Source organism: Gouania willdenowi, chromosome 7 (assembly GCF_900634775.1).
Source record: "Gouania willdenowi chromosome 7, fGouWil2.1, whole genome shotgun sequence".
NCBI lineage: Eukaryota > Metazoa > Chordata > Actinopteri > Blenniiformes > Gobiesocidae > Gouania > Gouania willdenowi.
In genome coordinates, this window is record NC_041050.1 from 23,049,650 (window position 1) to 23,071,229 (window position 21,580).

At 39.7% G+C, this 21,580-nt stretch overlaps 1 long non-coding RNA gene across 1 annotated transcript; it reads right to left on the reverse strand.

Annotated features, from left to right (window-relative positions):
• Positions 1-7,061: 7,061 nt before the first annotated feature.
• LOC114467634 (uncharacterized) lies at positions 7,062-8,930 on the reverse strand. The gene is made up of 3 exons (XR_003674532.1): positions 8,783-8,930; positions 8,418-8,512; positions 7,062-7,534 (listed from the first exon to the last, which is right to left on the reverse strand). It is a non-coding gene; the product is annotated as an uncharacterized LOC114467634 (long non-coding RNA).
• Positions 8,931-21,580: the final 12,650 nt, after the last annotated feature.

The following is a 21,580-nucleotide window of genomic DNA, read 5'->3' on the forward strand; positions in this document are numbered from 1 at the left end:
AGTCTCAGCTGACCTCCCCACCTGTACTTGCCCACTTTGACCTTGAGAGCCCCACATCTGTGACCTGCAATGCCTCCAACACTACGGTTGGCACAGTCCTGTCTCAATCCCACCAGGGGACTGAGTGTTCAGTGGTGTTCGCTTCTAGGGCTCTCACTCCAACGGAGTGGGGGAAAGGGAGGCGCTGGCCTGTGTCTGTGCATGTGAGCGGTGGCACATGTACCTCTACAGTTGACATTTCACTCTACGGACTGACCACCAGGCCCTCACAGCCCTCCTGGTCACAACCGGATCGCTGCACCTTTAATAAATTAAAATGGGCTTTAAGCCTTTATTGTCATGTACTGTATATGTTGTTACACATATATTGAAATTTGACCTCTGCATTTTAACCCATCCCTGGGGAGCAGTCGGCAGCCATTTTGCGGTGCCTGGGAAGCAGTTCGGGGTTAAGGGACTGGCTCATCATCCAACAGTGATGGCCCAGGTGAGGTTTGAACTGGGAACCAACAGGCATGTTAACAAATAAGAAAATAAAAGTGCCACAGTGCTGCAAAGTAAGGCCAGTAATGTACTTTCAGGAACTGCACTCTTAATGCTTACTCTCCTCATTTAGTTTCACAGATTGAAATGTATGTTTTTCTTGATGAAAAGTATGACAACTTAATTTTGTTGGCATTGCAGGTGCAGATCATGTAAAGTATTAGCTGCTTACTAAACAAAGAGTGTGAAGTCTGCAGACAGGTTGCTGACGTGTGACGTGGTGACGTATCGATCATTTCCTGTTTACGCTCTAAACAGGAAATGTTTGGAGCGTTTGCAGCGTTCTACTACTGTGTTCTGCTAACGCTAATCAAACTTGTTGTCATTGATATTCTAGCCTTGAAAACACTTGTTTTAATTTTTTACTGTACATTTAAACGTACGAAGGTTAAGTAAAAAGCAATCTCGCCTCTTAGAGGCAGTGTAATCGCCGTTAAACTTCCTTTTGTCCTTAGCTGAGCTTAGCTTAAATTTAGCACCTATGGCTTCTCTCTCCTCTCCTCCGCTCTCCTGCCCGGTGTGTCAGATGTTTAGTTACTCCTCGTCCTCCTTTAGGGTATGGTAGTTGCATAAAGTGTAGCGTACTGTTAGATATGGAGGCGAGGATCAACAATCTGGAGAAGCGGTTCCGCACCCCTGATACCAAAACTGAAGCTAGCAAGCAGGACCTAGCCAGTGAGGACCGTGCTAGCTCTAGCTTAGCCTCCCCCCCGGCCAGCAATGACTGGGTTACTGTCCGTGGTAAGCATAGTCGAAGGTCAAAAAGCCGTTCGGGACACCACCATTTTCACGTCTCAAACAGGTTCTCCCCCCTCCTTGAGGACAACACACTCACCGGGGAACAAACTCTGATAATTGGCGACTCCATAGTGAGAAACGTGAAGCTAGCGAAGTCAGCGGGCATCGTGAGGTGCATCCCAGGGGCCAGAGTGGGCGACATAGAATCAAATCTAAAGTTGCTGGCAAAGAGTAATCGTAAGTTTGATAGGATAGTCCTCCATGTCGGCACTAATGACTCCCGACGTCGTCAGTCGGAAGCAACCAAAGTGAACATTGAATCAGTTTGTGCTTATGCTAAAACAATGTCGGACTCCGTAATTTTCTCTGGTCCCTTACCAAATCTGACCAGTGATGACATGTATAGCCGCATGTCATCATTTAACCGCTGGCTATCGAGGTGGTGTCCAGAAAACGAGGTGGGCTTCATTGATAATTGGAGATCCTTCTGGGGAAAACCGAACCTGATAGGAAGAGATGGAATCCATCCTACTTTGGAGGGAGCATCTCTACTATCAGAAAACATGGCACAGTCACTGTTATGACATCTCATGAATGAGACCATGTTACAGAGGTGGAGTCCTCCACGCCCCTCTGCGCTTGCCTTAGGACAGTTTCCCTCCCATTGCTATTATGATAGCTGTGTTCATCGCCGTGACAACTGTTGTGATGGTGATGAATATTATTTTATGGAGACGGTGTCTGTCCCACGACCCATATTTCACAATGATTTTGACATAAAATCAAATAAAAGAGGTATCAATTATAAAAATCTGAAAAAAATTAAAATCTCAAATCTAGAAACACCAAAACATAAAACCATTAGATGTGCTCTATTAAATATTAGATCACTGAGATCCAAATCTCTACTAGTAAATTACCTTACCTCAAAAAATAACTTTGATTTATTCTGTTTAACTGAAACATGGCTGTATCAAGATGAATATGTTAGTTTAAATGAAGCCACTCCTCCCAGTCATTTAAATACTCATATGCCACGAGACATAGGCCGTGGAGGTGGTGTAGCAGCTATTTATCATTCCTCTCTCCTAATCTATCCTAAAACAAAGGCCAATTACACTTCCTTTGAAAGCCTGGTTCTAAATTTATCTCATACCGAATCAAAAACCTGCCAGCCAGTCTTATTTGCGATAATTTACCGTCCTCCAGGCCCTTATTCTGAAATTCTATCAGAATTCTCTGAGTTTATATCAAACTTAGTCCTCAGTTCTGATAAAATACTGATTGCAGGAGATTTTAATATCCATGTTGACAAAGATAGTGATAGCCTGAGCTCAGCCTTTATGTCCCTAATAGACTCAGTTGGCTTTTTTCAAACTATTAATGAAGCTACTCATCGTTTAAATCATACTCTTGATCTTGTTCTAACATATGGCCTTGATATTAATGAACTAAAAGTCTACCCTGAAAATCCTCTGATATCAGATCACTTTTTAATATCTTTTAACATTATCCTAGAGGATCTCGCACTGTGCAATAAAATAGTTACGAGGAGAAATCTGTTCAATAGTGCTGTGGCTAAATTTAAAGAGGTCATTCCTGCTGCCTTAAACTCAGTGCACCATCCAATAAATAACTATGATGTTAACTATAACCCCTCTCAACTGGATCTGCTTGTCGATAGCTCTGCTAGTCTACTAAAATCCACCTTGGACTCAATTGCCCCATTGAGGGAAAAAACTATTAAACGTCAGAGGAAAGCTCTGTGGTTTAGCTCTGAAACTCACACACTCAAACAAACAACCCGTAAATTAGAGAGAATGTGGCGCTCCAATAAAACAGAGGAGTCACGAATACTCTGGCAAGAAAGCCATAGTAAATACATGACAGCCTTACGACATAGTCGATCTACATACTACTCCTCACTAATTGAAGAAAATAAAAATAATCCGAGCTACATTTTCAGCACTGTAGCCAGGCTAACACAAAGTTAGAGCTCTATTGAGCCCATGATTCCTCTAGCCCTCAGCTGTGAGGACTTTATGACATTTTTTAACGATAAAATTCACAAGATTAGAGATAAAATTAGCCACTCCCTGCCTTCACCTGGGCCTGCTGTACCATTAAATGTAAATAGGCCTAACCTAAACTGTTTCACACATATAGGACTTCAGGAACTTAACTCTATTATTTCTTCCTCCAAACCATCGACCTGCCTTTCAGATCCGATCCCAACTAAGCTGTTTAAAGAAGTTGTTCCCCTGGTCTGCCCATCTTTGTTGGAGACAATAAATATATCCCTATCAATAGGCTATGTGCCACAGTCCTTTAAAGTAGCTGTAATCAAACCCCTTCTCAAAAAACCTACTCTTGATTCCAGCACTTTAGCAAACTACAGACCTATATCTAATCTTCCTTTTATTTCAAAGATTCTTGAGAAAGTTGTGGCGGCTCAGCTCAGTGAATTTCTTCAAAACAACAGCCTATTCGAGGACTTCCAGTCAGGTTTTAGAGCTCAACACAGCACAGAGACTGCTTTAGTTAAAGTAACTAATGATCTACTCTGGGCTTCAGATGAAGGACGACTCTCAGTGCTGGTTTTATTAGATCTTAGTGCAGCTTTTGACACTATAGATCACTATATTCTACTAGAGAGATTAGAGGAATTACTTGGAATCACAGGGACTGCCCTAATCTGGTTTAAGTCCTACCTATCTGATAGGTACCAGTTTGTACACGTGAATAATAAGTTTTCTGTGTACACTAAAGAAGCTACGGTGTTCCTCAGGGCTCTGTGCTCGGTCCAATCCTCTTCTGCATCTATATGCTCCCCCTTGGTAATGTTATGAGAAAATACTCTGTTAACTTTCACTGCTATGCTGATGATACCCAACTGTATGTATCAATGAAGTCAGGTGAGACAAATCAGCTATCTAAACTTGAGGTCTGTCTAAAGGACATTAGGGCCTGGACGGACCAAAATTTTCTTCTTCTTAACTCAGACAAGACTGAGGTCATTGTACTGGGCCCACGACACCATAGAGAAACCTATGCTAGCCTAACTGCCCTAGATGGCATTACTCTGACACGAAGCACTACTGTTAGAAACCTTGGGGTTCTATTTGATCATGATTTATCCTTCAACTCTCACATAAAACAAACTTCAAGAACTGCCTTCTTTCATCTCCATAACATTGCTAAAATCAGACCAATCCTGTCTCAGAGCGACGACGAAAAGCTAGTCCATGCTTTTGTTACCTCTAGACTGGATTATTGTAATTCTCTTTTAGCAGGCTCCCCGAGCAAGTCGCTTAAGACACTTCAGCTGGTTCAAAATGTTGCAGCACGTGTACTGACTAAAACTAGGAGAAGAGATCACATTACTCCTGTATTAGCCTCTCTGCATTGGCTTCCCATAAAATATAGAATAGAATTCAAGATTCTTCTTCTCACTTATAAAGCCCTAAATGGACAGGCACCAGTCTATCTCAAGGAGCTTGTAGTGCCATACAATCCCCCCAGAACACTACGCTCTCAAAATGCTGGACTACTTGTTGTTCCATTTGTCTCTAGAAGTAGTATAGGAGGAAGAGCTTTCAGTTATCAGGCCCCACTTCTCTGGAACCATCTACCAACCACGGTTCGGGGGGCAGACACCCTCTCTACCTTTAAGGTTAGGCTCAAAACATTCCTCTTTGGTAAAGCTTTTAGTTAGGAACCAGCTCATAGCTCATAGTTAAGATGCAATAGGCATAGACTGCCGGGGGGGTCTGGCATGCTCGGTTGGAGAGAGGTTGAAGAGGGCGTTAAGAGAGGGGTCATTTAGGTTAGAGAGAGACCGGAGAGGGTCCCATTCCTCTCTCTAACACTCCCTCTATGTCTGCTTCTTCCATTGTGTGTTTGCTCCTGTACTCCTTCTGGCTTTTGTCTTGCAGGTCCGTGGGATCCTCAGTGTGGAGTTACAGAGACTCAACAACTCTGTCTCCACCCTTTCCTCTGCCCACACCCAACACAGCATAACGTGGATGGCTGTTCATCATAGGAATGAGATCCACACAAGGTTCCTGCTGCTTAACAGAAGGTTTTTCTTGCCGCCATGATGAATTCATGTTGGGTGTGGGATACAGTACATATGTATGTGTAGATACGTATATATACATATGTGTGTATCCATAAAATGAAGAGTCCGTCCTTAAGACTGCTCTACTGTAAAGTGTCTTGAGATACCATTGGTTATGATTTGGCGCTATACAAATAAAAGATTGATTGAGATTGATTGATTGATTTAGAACAGGGGTTCTCAACTGGTCTCACCCTGGGACCCATATTGACCCACAAAGTGGCTCTAACAAAAGCAATTTCCCTTTGGGAATTCTGATTCTGACATTTTTCCATGGTCATTAAATCACGACCCACTTTTCTTTTTTTTTTAGAATTCAACCAATTAATTTTAGTTTTTCAAAAATAGCTGTTGAAAACATACACATAGACATAATATTTTCTAAAACATAAATATATGTTTTTCCTTGCAACATGCATTTTACAGCATGCTTGTCAAAAGAAAATGTTATTTTAAAATAAAAAAAACTAACATGAGAGACATTTAGTATTTGTTAAATTTTGACCAGCTGTCCACGACCCACCCAGTACAGAGGGGTATTCCATAAAGCAGGTTATGTTCAAACTCTGAGTATGTTCGGGCTCAAATGAGGGAAACTCTGAGTATCTCATTCCTAAACGCGAGGGGGAACACTTTATTTGAAGGGGTATGCATAAGGCTGACATTACACTGTCATTATTATGACATGACACATGTCATTAGCATTAATAAGGTGTCATGAAGGCTGTCATTAAGTGTCATTTGCTAAATTATTACACCTGGAGCTATGTTTGCATTTCTTGAGAAAGCATTGTCATGACAACTTGTCATTAACCAGGGCAAAATGACCAACAATTGTCTTTGTCATGACAACTTGTCATTAAGCGTGTACAAAATGACCAACAATTGTCTTTGTCATGACATCTTGGGCAAGTTGTCTTGACAAAGACAAAATACCCTACCACTTTTTACATTATGACCATGTGACATTAACATGTCATAACAGACGTGATTATCAAACATCCATCCATTCATCATTTCACCCACTTACTCCTTTTTCAGGGTCACGGGGGTCTGCTGGTGCCCATCTCTAGCATCCTTTGGACGATAGGTGGGGGGGTACACCCTGGACAGGGAACCGGTCCATTGCAGGATGACACACACACTGACAATACTCACACTCCCATTCACTCCTATGGAGCATCTCAAAATTCCAATGAAGCAAACGGTTATGTTTTTACATTGTGGGAAGAAACCAGAGTACCCAGAGGAAACCCAGGAAAGCACAAGGAGAACATGCAAACTACGCACAGAAAGGACATTAGTATCCACCCCAGGGTTTCAACCTAGGACGTTGTAGCTGAGGCAAACATTTTTAAACATTCATACATTATTTTTACTTTTATTACTTGTGGTTAGAGTGTCATTGATGTCATTAGACCATTATAACAGTAAAATGTCTCTTTTGCATCACGTGACGTGAAACCCTTTGAAATAGTCACTAAGATGTCAATAAGTGTCATTACACAGTCAGATAAAATCATATTAAAACCTTAACAAAAAGCAACAATGAAGTCATGAAATATCTGTTCTCTTATTCAGCAATTTCAAACACAGGATGACTTAACTGGGTTTTTACTTAAGTGTTCTTGTACACTATTGGAACGAGTTTCCCCACAATTTTAAACTCTACTTAACTTGATTTTTATTGTCATGGAAAAGTCTGCCCAAGATATCATTATGATGGCGTATAGCTAACCAGTAATGCCACTCTAACATTTTGAGGTGAATCTTCAGTGACTCAGGGGTGCGATTACCTCTAGGTCTCCAAATGTCACATTTATATTTCTGCCATGCACGCTCAATATGCTGAGTTTGAGCACCAGTCTCAGGGTCAACAAAGTTATTTTTATGGCAGACAGAATACTGGCTATATCCGTATTGGGAAAGCTGGCCCTTGTAGGCGCGCCATTCATCGGTGAGAATGGATGTTCTGGGTCTGATGTGCTTTCGGATGTGGCCGATAAGGGTTTTCCTTGATCGTTCCTTCACGAGTCTCAGTATGGGTCTTCTGGAATTATGATCAACCTCCAACATTCCAAAAACCCACTGGCGATCACGGCGCCATGTGTTCCCACAATGACCACGATGGTACTAAAAAAGGAAAGACAATATACAGATATTTGAATTATATTTAAAAAACAAAAGATTAATTGGTAACAAAAATTGTTATTAGTGCCCCATTCTGCCGCCTTTGTAGTAACTAGTAAGCTATTGAGCTTAAAATTAAGTTTCTGTGATCACATAAATATTTGTACTTTTTGCATCTTGAAAAATTAGCCTTTCATTTACTTTTAAAATGAAGGTTGCACAAGAAGGGAAAACGCAGTGTGGTTTGAGTTGGGCACCAGATCTAGTATGAAAATTGCAAACTCAATTCCCATTGCTAACAACACGATAAAGTTGGAATCTTTGTCCTTTGTGTCTTCATCTTGCCACCAGATGATCCGCTCAATTATTCCCTTCCTCTCTACCTCAGGCCAACATATGGTGAGGATTCTGTCTGAAATATTATATTTTTGTATACTGTTCTGTTACAGATGCATGTTGGAGAGGTTGTTATTTTTACTTCAGTAAAACAAGTGTTAAATAGCTAAAACAGCAATTATTTAACTTGTTTTTCAACGCTGTGTTTTGAGGCTAGTGGTATCTGGTATCCTTTTTTGTTGGTTACAGAAGATAACTCAAACGCATTCCCTGTAATATTGCTCAGATTAAAATGAGGTGAGGACAGTGTAGACTCACAATTGTTTGTGGTCCAACTCGCTGTGACTGAAACTACCCAGTCCTTAATTGTTTCCAATTTTATGCTTATTCTAGCGTGGAGTTTACTCTCTTTACTAAGTAAAGTGCAAACAGGATATCGTAAAATTAAGATTCTCTTTCCTGCAGGGCAATGGGGTTGGGCACACATCCCATGCCAAGGAAGGTTGTTTGATCATCACCTAACACTTTATATAAGTAAATTTAAGCCTACTTTTTGTTTGTGGGCGAATTTGCTCTCATCGATAACAACAAGCGATGGCGACCACCAATCTTCATTTCTCTCTTCCTTAGGGCAGCAACACATCCCTTCAAACATAGAAATATAATATCAGAAGCTGACAAGAATATTTTATAAATATTATGTTTGCAAAATTTTAAGAGCAAATGAGGTATGCACATACTGTACTACTCAAATATGTATTAGCATTGTATGTGTCACTGTATCAAATGAATGTGTTTGATGTTCACTCTTATTTCCTACAATGGGTTTTAATTATCAGTCATTTAAATGAACACTTTTACATAAATGTTTTTTAGCACTTCTTGTTACAAACATGTGGTGTATAACACAACAACCTTTCTCACAACTTTTGTCATTCTCATCAATGTCCTGGAACCCGCTGCAATGCCATCTGCAATCATTGCTAATTGCTTTAACTGCAAAACGTGTGCAAACCTGAAATAGAAAAAAGTCAATCAGTACAATAATTATTAGTGCAGAAAAGTAGTCAGGAACACTGTTAACACTAGCATGACCACAGTGGTGTCATTTGACACCTATACCTATAAAGTCCAAGCTGGTGTCAGATGGCGGGTGTGAACAACTCAGCTTGTGACCATTGTTATGTTACTGAGGCCACTACTCCCCCCTCAGCTAGGGTGGGGGGGGTGGCTAGGTAGGTTCCAGGACACAAAGACCTTTTGTATTCGCCTTTGTGTTTCCCATACAGCAGCTACATAGAGGTTGTAACTTATATTTCAACTTTTGCGACAGAAAGTAGTAAGTAGTAATAGTGAGACGGCAACAGTTTGTTTGCATTCTTGGTGAAATTTATTTATTAGAGATTTTGTGAACATTTCTGGCACTGCCACACCTCCTTTATGCATTTGCCACATGCAAACTTGTCACAATACATACAACGCTTGGTGGCACGGTTTTTCCTGCAGCAACACTTCACCTGGCACAATGCCCTTTTCCCCACATCAGGTGTGGGTGGTTGTTGCTGAAGGTTTTGCTCATTCACCTCCTTGGCTGCCATAGGAGACTGGGCAAGCTCATTTGCAAGCTCCAGCAAGAAGTCCACCCTTCTCTCCTTGACCCCAGTGCATGCCTGATAAAGCACATGTGCGTTCAGCGCTGCAATGTCAATCATGTTGTAAAACACAGCGACTGGCCAACGCCGTGTTCCTGAACGCACAGTGTACTTTCGAACCATCTGGTCCATGACGTCCACACCGCATTTCATGCTGTTGTAGTCGGTGACTGTGTTCGGCTTTTTTTTCCTAGTAGCCTCAGTCTCCACCACGCTGTGCACGCTACTGAGGAGGCAGACAGTCTTCTTTCGTTTGGGCACATAAACAGTCAGTGTGGCACCAGAGGTTGAAAACACTTGTGTGCTGAATTCCTCACGGGCCAAATTCTTTTTAGCTGAATCTGGAAGCTCCCGGCGAATCTTATTGACTGTGCCAAGGAGGGTGGTCTTCCGGCTGTGCAGTCGACGTGCTAGTGACAATGAAGTGAAAAAAATTGTCGGTTGTAACAGTTCTTCCTTTGTCCATAAACGGTTCCATAAGCTTCATCACCACATTTTCAGACAATCTCTCCCCAGGTGGACGACTGGGGTCTTTGCCAAGATATGGGATGATTTTGCACACATACTTGGATTTAAGGTCACATGCCACCCAGAACTTGATACCAAACTTGTCCGGCTTCGTACTTCCGCATTGGGTCAAAGGTTAAGAGGGATAATGTCAGCATAACTGATGGTGTAAACAGAGATTTAGATTGTTTTTCCCTGTTGAAGCATTGATTCTTTGTGCATCTTGTGCACTTTCTTCAAATTTGTAAAATAATAGCTTAATAAAATAATCATGGACCTGGTTAGTGAATGGTTGACCTCGTGAATTTACCTTTTTAAAGTGAGAACTCAAACAGTCCTTTTCACACTCGGAAATCTCGCTTTACCATAAATAGCAACAATACATTTTATTTATAAGCACTTTTCAAAAACAATAAAGGTAAATAGTGAATACTGTTAATACTGTTTTTCTTTTTCTAATTTTATTTATTGTGGTTTATTAATTGATCACAACACACATGGCTCATATTAATTTGGCCATTCTTATCCAATAATTCCATATAATGTTATTTGGATTAACAAACATCTACCTGGGAGAAACTGGTTTCTCAACACTGGCCATCATTTACACCAACCCCCAAAGTTTGTCAATGCCCAGCTGCACATTCCGATCGAAAGGCTTTATTTACATAAGAGAGGTGGCCCACTGAGTTGCAAATGAGTGTCATTTGGCGGCCTCTGGGCAGGGCAACAGGAGTAAGAAAACCTTGGGCATGCTAGTGTTAAAGGCAACACAGGTAAAGAAAATGCCTAATAATAATAATAATAATAATAATAAAATTTACATTTGATCTGCTTAATTTTCAAAACGGTTTCCTGAGAATGAACTCCAGCCATTTCGGCAAAGGGGTGTGAGACCTGGCAAAAATTGATCATCTGCGTACAGATACAGCGGAGGCTTTATGACATGCACATACCCTGAGTAAGAAAAATACAACATGCAGAAAAACTATAATGTAAGCTTATAAAGCACACCTTTAATATATTTATATGCATCAAGGACAAATATGATGAGGACAGATTTATGTAGGTGTCTATGGTTTAAAATAAATAAATAAATAGTACATTACGTACATACATACATGTCTGGAAGTATTTTTGAAGTATATAATTAGATGGATATTTTATATGTATCTGTATTTCTGAAAATGTGTGTATCTATGAAATGAAAAGCATGGCCTTGCCATGCTTTATTGTAAACTGCCTTGAGAAGATATCAATGTATTTGATTGATACAGTAACGTAGTGTTCCTTGCAAAAGTATGTGTCGTCTGTCCGTAGATTGTATCTTTGCACTTTCAGTATGGGCTAAATACCCTTTTTGGAAGACAAAAATTTGTGTTCTATATATATATACGTACATATCACCTCAAACACAATACTGCAGACAATATCATATCGATAAGTTTAAAAGTTTGTTGTGTTAATTTCTGGCTGCTAATAAAACTATTAACGGTGAACAACAGTGAAAACTTAAGCTAGTGTAATATTCCAACCCAACTATAACGAATATGATGTGAGCCTTGATAACTACAATACATGAAAGCTAGCTATTAAACGTCGAGCTATACTTACCACCGTAACCCATCGTTACGATGACATTTCATCTTCCTTTTCAGGATACCCCATTTCTGCATCCATCTAACTATTCTCCTTTTGCTCCTTGTGGTATTCGCATGTCTCGTATTTTTTATAAGTACTTGTAATAGTCGAGACATTGCTGCCTTTAAGTGCCTCCCTAACGCGCTGTCTCGTCTTCCCGCGCTATTGAGCCATGATCTAATAGACTGTAGAGTCTATGGGTCTAATATGAATGCGTTACCTTAATTTATCCACATCCACATTGTTACTGATATTTTTGACAGGCGGGGCAATGAAAGCCAAGTCTATCAGAGGTAAACAAATCAAACTTACTTTGTTGAGCCTCTTTGCGCGCAACCACCTTCCCAGCATGCATTAGTGCAGAGAGAGAGCGAGAGAGAGAGATCCGAGATACCAAAGAGCGTCAAGTGGAAGTTAGTAAGGTAAGTTAAACATGTCAGAACATTTGTAATTTATGTTTTTTCATCCATAACTACGAGTGTTTTACAAGTTTTAAAGCTTCTTCCTCTCGTGAATGTGAATGGTTTATATGGTAAAAACGGAGGAGGGTGATATACGTTTATAAAAAATACCCAGCTACGCGTGTTCAAGGCCTAAGGTGGGTGTGACTAATAACTGGAAAAGTGGCCACCTCTTAAAGTAATGAAAACATAATCTGCTCTGATAATTTAATTGTCCTTTATATATATATATATTTTAGTGAAAAGTAAATGTAGCCATATTGCATAGCATACTATTGATAAACAAAATATTTAAAATTACCTAGGCTTGTTCCAGAATCTACTTTAAAAATAAATAAATAAATAAATAAATAAATACATGTATTTCCATAACAGTTGATGGCCAGCAGTAATAGATTAGTAATGAAAAACAAACAAAACACTTATGTAATAAACATTTCCCCCTGCATTTTTTTATATTTTGTGTCAGAATGGCTCTAACATATAAGACATTTTTGGCCTGAGCAATATATCGAGATGCAAGATATGATGTGATTTTTTCCGCCCGGAGATACAGAAAATTACAAGATCGCCTATGTCGAAATATTTTTATTTTGCAGCTTATTTTGAATAAAAAAATATTCATTTTAGGCATTACTGCTTTCACACTCAGAATAGCTCAATTATAGTTATATATGATATAATAAATATATATAGTATATATAATTTAATAGTTCAGTGAAATTATTGAACATTCTATCGCACATCATTTATATTGATATTGATTACAATATTACTCCATTGCGATATATATCGTTATCATTTTATCCCCCAGGCCTAGTCCTTAATGTTTATGATGTGCTAACTTATAGCACTACATATGACTACTTATTTCACTTGTATTTACTCTTAATTGGAGATTACCTAAAGTACACATTGGGAGAAGTCTCAAACACAGAGGAATGTAAATGCTACACCTGTATCTGTTCTAGTCTGTTAAAAACAAACTAACTTACTTTATAAAGCCACTTTGTTATACATCAATGTTTTGATCTGCCACAATAGTGTAATTTAATTGAAAATACTTCAAGTTGAGGGCGTTTCTCAGCATGTTTTAGGTGCGATTAAACAAGAGATTAATTAGTTACAGAGCATGAATAATTAATCGCACAATTTTTTTTAATCTCTTGACAGCACTATTTCAGATATTTTATTTATTTATTTGATACATGTTTTGTGTGTTTTGCTATAGGTTTAGACAAATGTTATGTGCATTTGGCTATAAATCTTCTGAAGTTTATGTATACAAACATTTTTGCATTAAAAATCAAAGCAAAAATGAGCTCAAACTACTGTCACTTCCCATTCACACAACAAATACTGTATATCTCTTCAAAAGGCAGGGAAAGGTGTTCTGTTTTTTAAAAAAAAAAAAAAAAAAAAAAAAATTGTTGATAACAAGCAATTTCATCAATGTCCAGGAATAGTAGTACTTGTACTAGTTCTAGTACTAGTAATTTCCCTCACTGTCCACTGTACGTCCACTGTACATCTCAAAACATTGACAGTTCTAAACGTAAAACATCCTCCTAATAATTTACTTCCCTGAAAACTGCAGGACCGTGAGTTTAATGCAACTGAGATGTAATGCTGTTTTTTGCTGTTTTTTCATAACTTCATATAGATGGGAACTCGTTTCAGTAAAAAAGCACATGTTGCAGAGATGGAAGCAAATGAAACCAGTCAGGACCTGACATAAGAGGTTGAGAAAAATGTAGCTGGACAGCCACAAGATAAGGAAGAGGTCCCTCCTCAACCAAAGAAGATACTGAAAACCATTAAAAGTTCGCCAAGGAAACAATGTCAGTCTTTTATAGTTAATATAGTTTGACAAATGTACACCTGCCACCATCCCAGTAAATTAATAATTTGCAATGCCCTATGAATGTCTGAAAACATAAAATCATGTTGTTTACCAAAATATGTGCACAGGGGCACCAACAGGGACTCTGGAGTTTGCCAAACTCAAAGAACAAGCCAAGAAGGATCGACAGACAATTACAAATCTTGAAGACCGCATTGTATACCTGGAGGAGACCAACAGGGAGCTGAAAAAAGACTTCCTAATGTCCCAATTAAAGGCACCCTCTCAGGCACCTGCATCTTCTGAAATGCCAGGTACTTTTTCATGCAGTCAGGTGATAGTCACGCAGTACTAAATGTTCATAGATGGACTAGATGTTCAGAAAAGTAATTAAGTAGTGAGCAGGATAGCTGTGCTTTTGGTGTCTGGTGATATAGTATAAGAGCTAATAAATGTGTTTCACCATGTGGGAAAATGTAATCAGGACAAGGTAATATTAACTTATAATAACGTTACAATAAACATCTTGGTTTCTCCATAATATCTGTTCAAATATTTTATTTAAAAACATGAATATTACAAATTCAGTTAATTACATGAAAGTACATTATTTTATTAAGGGTTATATTACAAGACAACAAATTCATTTTGCAAACACTTTTATCCAGAGCAATGTACAGGATGAGCTTTTAGGGTCTTGCCTAAAACCTCGCATTATGCCCCAGGCTGGATTTGAACCAGTGCCCCTCCAATTACCAGCTCGCTTCCTTAACTGCTAGTCCACCGCCACTAGAATCCCAAGTGAACAATGCAGTTATATGCAGTTACAAGTGTCAGAAGTGTCAGAAGATCACAATATTTTAATTGATCAAAATGTGGTTATGATGCCATACAATTATGTGTATGGCATCAGTTTAATTATTATAAATGGTTTCATAATGTTTTTCCTTCAGTGATATACATTCCTTTAGCCTCATTCAGAGGACCTGTGCGATTTTTGGCCAATTTTGAGCCAATTTTGACTCTTGCGTCTATTTTTGGTATTGGGCTGAGTTCAGACTACATCGTGTGTCGTGCATCGTGTAGTATACATGACATAGTATACATGACGTAGTATACATGGGGTCACGAGAAGCGATTAGCACATCACAACTAGCTCCTGATCGGAAATCGTGTGGTCGTAAGGAAATCAAACATGTTTGAAATCCCTCTCACACTGCGCATGCGTGCACACCATAGGACTGCTGTAAAATTGACGATCCATACTGCCCACATCTGTCCAGCCAGCTCCTGGTCCATCGCTTCGCCACCTTTTTTTTTTTAAAGCACTTTTTGCTGAGGTTTGCGAGTGTCTCTCCACTTCCGGGTTTTTCTTCTTCTTCTTCTTATATTTTTATGGCGACGCTTCAGAGTTTTTTTTTCTAATTTGTACGTTGCATTTCCAGAAACAAGACCCCAACGTGTCATGTATGGACGTACAGTGTGAGCAGTCAAATGATGTCACAGTCTGTACATGAATCGTGAGCTCCGCACATTCAGACTCTGCAATTGAGTCGCACAGTTTGAGCTGGAGCTGAGTACAGCAATGGAATAAATCCCACAGTGGATCCCAGCCTTTACTTGAAGAAGTTCATTTTCCTCCACTCCTTGCTATTCCACATTTCGTACAAAGTCAGTTCCAAACCAGCGAGTTGTGCTCCACTTGGACGTCAAAGAGAAGCATACCTCCCTTTGCCACTCAGTGCTCCTCCTACCCTGCTTAAGAATGTGAGCTGGGTAAGAGGAGCGTACACAGCCACAGAGGTCAGCGCATGTTTGGATGAATTAGCTCTAGAATTGCCACAGTTGTCCAAGTAAAGGCTGAGTAATCAAAGGAAGCATAACTGATTTATTGAAACATTCACAGTTGTGTGTGCTTAAACTTGCATGTCAAGCAGCCTCATTATGCAGTGTCCGTGTACACAGTGTTTATTGGAAATAGGCCCTTTTGTCAGTTTTTTTTACTGATAAAAGTTGTCTCCAACTCCTATCTTTTACAGGATCTAGAAAGACTGCTCAAGTTCTTTCTTCATCTTCCTCAGACTCCAGCTCCTTTTCTTCCTCTGAAGTAGAGGAGATGGAGAAGAAGAAGAAGAAGAAGAAGAAGAAGAAGAAGAAGAAGAAGAAGAAGAAGAAGAAGAAGAAGAAGAAGAAGAAGAAGAAGAAGAAGAAGAAGAAGAAGAAGAAGAAGAAGAAGAAGAAAAAGTCCAAGTCCAAGGGACACATCGATGCTCAAAGCTGTTCAAGAAGTAAGCAGTCATTAATCATTTTTACAAAAAATATTTTTTCCACTTATGTGTAACCATATTTTCATAAATGTTTTGTTATTTTTGTTTGTGCTAAGTTACTACACCCAATGGAGTCATTCGCCGCTACAAAAAGCCATGAAGGAATTTTCTAAATGTGGATCCATGAAAAGGGCCTTCACTGCGATTAATGTTGACCGCAACACAATCGCAAGAACAGCAGTAATTGCTGAGCTTGCAATCACCTTTCCAGATGTTTACAAGGGGCTGCTCCTCAGTGATGGAGACCATACTAAGATCTCTGAATTTGCAGAATGCTGTAGGAGAGCTATAACCCAAGAGATGGCTGAAACAATCACAACCAAAAAAAAGGGGGGGGGGGGGGGGGGGGGGGGGGGAACTCCTCCCAATAGTGTTTAAGTACACTTAAGCGAAAACTCATATTAATGTTTACAAGTTCACCTTGAAGAACAAGTGTTACTGATTTGTTTGTGTTTTTTTTTTTTTCATTGAGTTAAGTTGTAAGTTCTATAACCATTTTTCAGTATTTTGGATGGTTTATTTTAGCCCATGTTAAGTTGTAATTGGGGCCCTCTGTGGGTGGTAAGTCATCCCATGTTTAAAATTGTGGGGAAACTCCTCCCAATAGTGTACAAGAACATTTAATTAAAATTGAATCTGCTGAATAAAAGAACAGATGACTTCATTGTTGCTTTTGTTACGGTTTTAATATGATTTTATCTGACTTTGTAATGACACTTATTGACATCTTAGTGACTATTTCAAAGGGTTTCACTTTACTTCACGTAATAGAAAAGAGACATTTTACTGTCATAACATCTGACTGTGTAATGACACTTATTGACATCTTAGTGACTATTTCAAAGGGTTTCACTTCACGTGATGGAAAAGAGACATTTTACTGTTATAATGGTCTATTGACATCAATGACACTCTAACCACAAGTAATAAAAGTAAAAATAATGTATGAATGTTTAAAAATGTTTGCCTCACAGCTACAACGTCCTAGGTTGAAACCCTGGGGTGGATACTAATGTCCTTTCTGTGCGTAGTTTGCATGTTCTCCTTGTGCTTTCCTGGGTTTCCTCTGGGTACTCTGGTTTCTTCCCACAATGTAAAAACATAACCGTTTGCTTCATTGGAATTTTGAGATGCTCCATAGGAGTGAATGGGAATGTGAGTATTGTCAGTGTGTGTGTCATCCTGCAATGTCATGACAACTTGCCCAAGATGTCGTGACAAAGACAATTGTAATTGTTGGTCATTTTGTACACGCTTAATGACAAGTTGTCATGACAAAGACAATTGTTGGTCATTTTGCCCTGGTTAATGACAAGCTGTCATGACAATGCTTTCTCAAGAAATGCAAACATAGCTCCAAAGGTGTCATAATTTAGTGAATGACACTTAATGACAGCCTTCATGACACCTTATTAATGCAAATGACATGTGTCATGTCATAATAATGACAGTGTAATGTCAGCCTTATGTATACCCCTTCAAATAAAGTGTTACCACACGAGGTATGTTCTTCTCTGAGTATGTTTCCCTGGCAACATTGTTCGTGAACTAAACCTGGTCGCTGGCAGGTTTTATCAAAGAAACCCTGGGTTTCTACCTGGCTCCGGATCCGCCCACCTGAACACCGCTTCTGAACACTTTAATGAACCTTAACACTCTTCTCTGAAACACATTAGTAACATCACACACCACAAACGTGCTCACTTCATTACTAATGTTGTGTTGCTTTACTTTTTTTTTTTGTGCAAACGGTAGTTTTCTTTATACATTGTGGATACAGATCATTAAGTGAAAGTCACTGAGAGGTTGATCTGCATTAAAATATCTAGTGACATGTGTAGTAAAGGTCTGTCACGGCAAATTTGCGGTTGACCTCATTTGGAGACATGATTTATTTCTCTGGTTGAATGATGGAGTCCAGTTGAAGCATTGATGATTTTATAAAAAAAGATTTATTATAAAATTAAGTAAAAAAGAAGGATGGTCAAAAGGCTCCTGATAGAGCAAAAAGGCCAGACCCACTCTAACTAACAGTTTCACAGCTTAAGCTTTTATACAGATAACAGAAAAAAGTTCCACCCTGAGGTGAGGAGAAGGAGGGGGTCAGATGCCCAACAATCAATCAATCTTTATGTGTATAGCGCCAAATCATAACCAATGGTATCTCAAGGCACTTTACAGTAGAGCAGTCTTAAGGACGGACTCTTCATTTTATGGATACACACAAATGCATATATACGTATATACACATACATATGTATCCCACACCCAACATGAATTCATCATGGCGGCAAGGAAAACCTTCTGTTAAGCAGCAGGAACCTTGTGTGGATCCCATTCCTATGATGAACAGCCATCCACGTTATGCTGTGTTGGGTGTGTGCAGAGGAGAGGGTGGAGACAGAGCCGCTGAGACTCTGTAACTCCACACTAAGGATCCCACGGACCTGCAAGACAAAAGCCAGAAGGAGTACAGGAGCAAACACACAAGGGAAGAAGCAGACATAGAGGGAGTGTTTGAGAGAGGAATGGGACCCTCTCCGGTCCCTCTCTAGCCTAAATGACCTCTCTCTTAACGCCCTCTCCAACCTCTCTCCAACCGAGCATGCCAGATCCCCCCCCCCCCCCCGGCAGTCTATGCCTATTGCATCTTAATTATGAGCTATGAGCTGGTTCCTAACTAAAAGCTTTACCAAAGAGGAATGTTTTGAGCCTAACCTTAAAGGTAGAGAGGGTGTCTGCCCCCCGAACCGTGGTTGGTAGATGGTTCCAGAGAAGTGGGGCCTGATAACTGAAAGCTCTTCCTCCTATACTACTTTTAGAGACAAATGGAACAACGAGTAGTCCAGCATTTTGAGAGCGTAGTGTTCTGGGGGGATTGTATGGCACAACAAGCTCCTTGAGATAGACTGGTGCCTGTCCATTTAGGGCTTTATAAGTGAGAAGAAGAATCTTGAATTCTATTCTATATTTTATGGGAAGCCAATGCAGAGAGGCTAATACGGGAGTAATGTGATCTCTTCTCCTAGTTTTTAGTCAGTACACGTGCTGCAGCATTTTGAACCAGCTGAAGTGTCTTAAGCGACTTGCTCTGGCAGCCTGCTAAAAGAGAATTACAATAATCCAGTCTAGAGGTAACAAAAGCATGGACTAGTTTTTCGGCGTCGCCCTGAGACAGGATAGATCTGATTTTAGCAATGTTACGGCGATGAAAGAAGGCAGTTCTTGAAGTTTGTTTTATGTGAGAGTTGAAGGATAAGTCCTGATCAAATAGAACCCCAAGGTTTCTAACAGTTGTGCTTCGTGCCAGAGTAATGCCATCTAGGGCAGTTAGGCTAGCATAGGTTTCTCTAAGGTGTCGTGGGCCCAGTACAATGACCTCAGTCTTGTCTGAGTTGAGAAGAAGAAAATTTTGGTCCATCCAGGCCCTAATGTCCTTTAGGCAGACCTCAAGTTTAGATAGCTGATTTCTCTCACCTGGCTTCATTGATACATACAGTTGGGTATCATCAGCATAGCAGTGAAAGTTAACAGAGTATTTTCTCATAACATTACCAAGGGGGAGCATATAGATACAGAAGAGGATTGGACCGAGCACAGAGCCCTGAGGAACCCCGTAGCTTACTTTAGTGTACACAGAAGACCTATTATTTACGTGTACAAACTGGTACCTATCAGATAGGTAGGACTTAAACCAGTTTAGGGCAGTCCCTGTGATTCCAAGTAATTTCTCTAATCTCTCTAGTAGAATATAGTGATCTATAGTGTCAAAAGCTGCACTAAGATCTAATAAAACCAGCACTGAGAGTCGTCCTTCATCTGAAGCCCAGAGTAGATCATTAGTTACTTTAACTAAAGCAGTCTCTGTGTTGTGTTGAGCTCTAAAACCTGACTGGAAGTCCTCGAACAGGCTGTTGTTTTGAAGAAATTCACTGAGCTGAGCCGCCACAACTTTCTCCAGAATCTTTGAAATAAAAGGAAGATTAGATATAGGCCTGTAGTTTGCTAAAGTGCTGGAATCAAGAGTAGGTTTTTTGAGAAGGGGTTTGATTACAGCTACTTTAAAGGACTGTGGCACGTAGCCTATTGATAGGGATATATTTATTGTCTCCAACAAAGATGGGCAGACTAGGGGAATAACTTCTTTAAACAGCTTAGTTGGGATCGGATCTGAAAGGCAGGTCGATGGTTTGGAGGATGAAATAATAGAGTTAAGTTCCTGAAGTCCTATATGTGTGAAACAGTTTAGGTTAGGCCTATTTACATTTAATGGTACAGCAGGCCCAGGTGAAGGCAGGGAGTGGCTAATTTTATCTCTAATCTTTTGAATTTTATCGTTAAAAAATGTCATAACGTCCTCACAGCTGAGGGCTAGAGGAATCATGGGCTCAATAGAGCTCTGACTTTGTGTTAGCCTGGCTACAGTGCTGAAAAGGTACCTCGGATTATTTTTATTTTCTTCAATTAGTGAGGAGTAGTATGTAGATCGAGTATGTCGTAAGGCTGTCATGTATTTACTATGGCTTTCTTGCCAGAGTATTCGTGACTCCTCTGTTTGATTGGAGCGCCACATTCTCTCTAATTTACGGGTTGTTTGTTTGAGTGTGTGAGTTTCAGAGCTAAACCACAGAGCTTTCCTCTGACGTTTAATAGTTTTTTCCCTCAATGGGGCAATTGAGTCCAAGGTGGATTTTAGTAGACTAGCAGAGCTATCGACAAGCAGATCCAGTTGAGAGGGGTTATAGTTAACATCATAGTTATTTATTGGATGGTGCACTGAGTTTAAGGCAGCAGGAATGACCTCTTTAAATTTAGCCACAGCACTATTGAACAGATTTCTCCTCGTAACTATTTTATTGCACAATAATAGGATAATGTTAAAAGATATTAAACAGTGATCTGATAGCAGAGGATTTTCAGGGTAGACTTTTAGTTCATTAATATCAAGGCCATATGTTAGAACAAGATCAAGAGTATGATTTAAACGATGAGTAGCTTCATTAATAGTTTGAAAAAAGCCAACTGAGTCTATTAGGGACATAAAGGCTGAGCTCAGGCTATCACTATCTTTGTCAACATGGATATTAAAATCTCCTGCTATCAGTATTTTATCAGAACTGAGGACTAAGTTTGATATAAACTCAGAGAATTCTGATAGAATTTCAGAATAAGGGCCTGGAGGACGGTAAATTATCGCAAATAAGACTGGCTGGCAGGTTTTTGATTCGGTATGAGATAAATTTAGAACCAGGCTTTCAAAGGAAGTGTAATTGGCCTTTGGT